Here is a 4517-nt window from a genome sequence, read left to right on the forward strand (position 1 = left end):
AACAGAGCAAGATTCTGTCCCCCAAAAAACAAACAAATCAACAAACAAGACATAGCCTATTCTCAAAAATGAATTAAACAACACTGCGACCGAAAATGGGTCATAAATGCAAAGGAGTGGGTAGGGCTGAAGTAACAGGTTCCAGGTCTACAAGACAGGAGCCCAGGCAGGAATCCAGCTGCTCTGCTCCACAATGTTGAAGACTGCGGCTGGCTAAGGCCACTCTACTACTGAAGTGAATAGAGGAGGAAAGAAAAACAAGCAACCTGGTGCCTACTACTGCCTGAGGCTAACGCTTTTAGCAAGCCACAGGCCCTGGAGGACAAAAGGACACGGATACCAAGAACTGAGCAAAGCTGCCTGGAAGCTCTGTGACTGTATCTGTGATGTCGCCAAATCTCATCAGGACCAGTGTTCTAAAAGCCATATGAGCCTAGGGACCCAGAGAACTGGTGGAGGAACCCTCCAAACCACCAGAGTGAGGGGCAAGCCAAGGGGAGAAAGACTAATTCAACAAAAGAAAAGTCAACAAAATCAACAATCAGAATCAAATTCATGCCAACTTAAATTCATTTTATAGAACAAAATATATGTGATATGTATAGTACAATGCTCGAATAATGGAAAAATTTTCATTTAAAAAGAAGAAATTATGAGGCAAAAATAGTAAGGAATGAAACAGCAAATTAATATAGATAATGAAAAATCTTAGACTACTGTAGAAAATCTTAGAATAACTGTAAAAATACAGTTATTAGTATAATAACAGATCAATGGGATAAACGCTAGTCTAGACACAACCAAAGAGAGAATACATGAAAAGGTAATAGTCCTAAGGGAGAGAAAGCCTGTCCTCTTCAAGACTCTCAAGAGCAGGGAATTACAAAGAGGGAAAGAATAAGGAATTGTTCAAGACCGGCAAATGTGGAAAAAACAGGACCATTAAATGCATCATGCATTTCTGGATGGATTCTGGACTAGAAACGAAAAAGAGACACTGATGGGACAGTTGACCGAAACTGAATGAGGTCTGTGGACAGTGCAGTAGTTGATTTCAATGCTGAGTTGGAAAGTCATTGGTGAATATGTAGATAGTTGAAAAGTCATTTAGTGAATATGTAGAAAAGTTTTGGGGAAATACACTCTGGAATATTTAGGAGTTATGGGGCATTATGTCTGCAGCTAATTCTTAAATGGTCAGAAAAAGACTAGGAATAATCACTAGAGACGAGAAGAAATAAACGGTAATGGAACATATACAGTGAGATATTAACAGTCGACAGATGTGAAGGATGTAGAATTCAATCGGGGAAGCTGGTTGGGGACATAGGTGAGTTCTTTGTGCTGTTCTTGTAATTCCTCTGTAAGTTTTAACTTATTTCTAAATACACTACTTAAAATATAAATAGGAATTTAATTCTGTTTGTTAATATGACCTAGTATCACTTTAAGCAAGAATAACTGATTCTTTTCTTCTTTTTGAGACACAGTCATGCTCTGCAGAGCAGCGGCATGATCCCGGTTCACTGCAAACTCCGCCTCCCTGGTTCAAGTGATTCTCGTGCCTCAGCTGAGACTACAGGCATGTACCACCACACTCAGTAATTCCTTTTTTTTTTTGTATTTTTATTGGAGATGGATTTTCATGATGTTGGCCAGGCTGGTCTCAAACTGCTGGCCTCAAGTGATCCGCCCACCTCAGCCTCCCAAAGTGCTGGGATTACAGGTGTGAGCCACCACGCCCAGCCATGAATAACTGACTCTTAAAAACCAGTATTTTTTAGTCAAACAGGAAAACATTTGTCTTACATACAAGCAGCCAACAAACATATAGAAAAATGTTCATCACTAATTATCAGAGAGATGCAAATCAAAACAACGAGATACCATCTCACACCAGCCAGAATAGCTATTTTTAATAAAAAGTCTAGAAACAACAGATGTTGGCAAGGTTGTGGAGAAAAGAGAACACTTACACATTGTTGGGAGGGATGTAAATTAGTTCAGCCCCTGTGGAAAACAGTTTGGAGATTTTTTTGAAGAACTGAAAATAGGAATACCATTCAACTCAGCAATCTCATATCTGGGTATACACCCAGAAGAAAATAAATTGTTCTACCAAATGTTTGTTCATTGCAGCCCTATTCATGATAAAAAAGACATGCAAAGATTTTTTAAATATGGCATAGACACACCATGGAATACTACACAGCCATAAAAAAGAACAAAACCATGTCCTTGGCAGCAACGTGGATGCAGTGGGGAGCCATTATCCTGAGCAAATTGACACAGGAACAGAAAACCAAATACTGCATGTTCTCACTTATAAAATGGAGCTAAACATGGGTACACATGGACACAAAGATGGGAACAACAGACCCTGGGGACTCCAAAGGGCGGAGGGGAGGAATGAGGTTAAAAATCTGCCTATTAGATGCTATGTTCACTATTTGGGTGATGGGATCAACAGAAGCCCAAACCTCAGCATCACGCAAGGTACCCATGTAATAAACCTGCACATGCACCCCTAAATCTAAAATTTTAAAAAATAAAAATAGGCGGGGCGCAGTGGCTCACACCTGTAATCCCAGCACTTTGGGAGGCTGAGGCTGGTGGATCACGAGGTCAGAAGATCAAGACCATCCCGCCCAACATGGTGAAACCCCATCTCTACTAAAATACAAAAAATTAGCCAGGCATGGTTGTGCACACCTATAGTCCCAGCTACTTGGGAGGCTGAGGCAGGAGAAACGCTTGAACCCAGGAGGCGGAGGTTGCAGTGAGCCGAGATCGCAGCATTGCGCTCCAACCTGGGCGACAGAGCAACACTCCATCTCAAAAAAAATAAAAATAAACAAATAAATAAATAAAAATAAAGAGGCACACACACACAAAGAAAACATTTGTCTTAGTACCTAAAAATTATTTCTTGTTTTCTTCCTTTCTTCTTGTCAGATGGGTAAGTGCCGACATCACAGCAAGGTTTGAGGGTGGCACACCTCACGCGTGTGTGTGAAAACCCAATTATCACACTTACAAACCACGAAAGATTGTAAAAATTATCACTCAACTGTAAAAATATAACTTTACTCCTCTTTGTCTTAAAATAATAGTAATTTTAAAACGATGCTCAATTAGGTTTTCATCTCAGGAATGCAAAGAAATAAGATTGTCATGCTTGCATGTCAGCAGTGAATGGATTTTGATTATTCACCCCTCAGAGGGCAGAACCTCTTTAGTGGGTCAGGAAAGCTTGATTATGACCTGACTGAAGTTAAGATGTGGGAAACTGCTTTCTTTTTCTCAGATTTCCTTTTCCCTGTGTCTGTGCCCTCAAATGCCTGGCTTTGCCCCTTTTCCCACTAGAGACATTATCTGTGCTGTTTTTTATTTTTTAAGTACATAGTATTAGTTGTTTTAAATTAGTAATAATAATAAAAGTGAGCCTTTATAAAGTGCTTACTATGTGGATGAAGTATTTATATGACCAACTTTTCTTACAGCAACCATAGGGAGAATTAAAAGCAGAGATTTTATATCGCAAAAGCAGGATTCTGTTGAAAACTTTAATGTTCTACGTGTGGTTGATATAATTAGGTCAGTCAAACTTTGTTGTTGTTTTTCTATCTGTGATAACAGAGAAAACGTGGATATCACATTTAAAGGGTGACACAGGGTACTCCAGAGTACATCCTGAGGAAGTGATGGGATGGCAGAGTCTGGGGAACGAGGGCCTGGAGGACCAGTTAAAGGAAACAATGGTGTTTATACTAGAAAGAGAATGCTTCAAGGAAATGCAAGAACTGCTTTCAAACAGCCAACAAGACCGTTTGTGGAAGAAATTTCATTTATCCTGAGTAGATCAAAAGGACAAACCACAACCAATAAAGAAAATGTATATGATAGAATATTTTGCTTTTTCTTTTTTTTCTTTTTTCTTTTCTCCCCTGTGGGATCCAAATTGGATTTTTAAAAAGGGAAACTAGCAAATGATTCCAAGTCTCTGACATGGAGTGATTCATGGCCCCACAAACCATGAACTCCTTTCCGCAAACATCCATGAACATCAGCGCCTCGGAGAAGTGATTCCTAAGTAAAGCAAAACCTGTACCAGATGATATCTCAAGACGATTCAAATCCAAGCTGCGATTAAGACATCTCCAAAATTACAGTCGCTTTGACTTACTACACTTACAATTGAATATTGAAATATCTGGTTTATATATACCTTCAGGAATGCATCTATGGTGAGGTCAGTCTGCACATAAGTGATATTTATGAATTTCAAGTACACAATAGACTGAGAGAATGAGAGGTTATTATTGAACGAATGATTCACCACTTGGGAAGGAATGGGCTTTTTAAAAGAAATAGGAGAACATTGACGTCTATAAAATAAACGTGCACTAGGCTACAAAATAATTACTTCTTGTGCACCTCTGGCATATGTTAAAATCATCATATCCATTGCTGACTAACCCCCAGTTTTGTCCTGCCCTGAGGATATGAGAGATCTC

At 39.3% G+C, this 4517-nt stretch overlaps 1 non-coding gene across 1 annotated transcript; it reads right to left on the bottom strand.

The window, feature by feature from the left end:
- Positions 1 to 2949: 2949 nt before the first annotated feature.
- On the bottom strand, positions 2950 to 3052 carry LOC112423833 (small nucleolar RNA U13). Its single transcript, XR_003014390.1, has one exon. It is a non-coding gene; the product is annotated as a small nucleolar RNA U13 (small nucleolar RNA).
- Between the last annotated feature and the right edge of the window lie 1465 nt (positions 3053 to 4517).

This window comes from Macaca nemestrina, chromosome 19 (assembly GCF_043159975.1).
Source record: "Macaca nemestrina isolate mMacNem1 chromosome 19, mMacNem.hap1, whole genome shotgun sequence".
Classification (NCBI taxonomy): domain Eukaryota; kingdom Metazoa; phylum Chordata; class Mammalia; order Primates; family Cercopithecidae; genus Macaca; species Macaca nemestrina.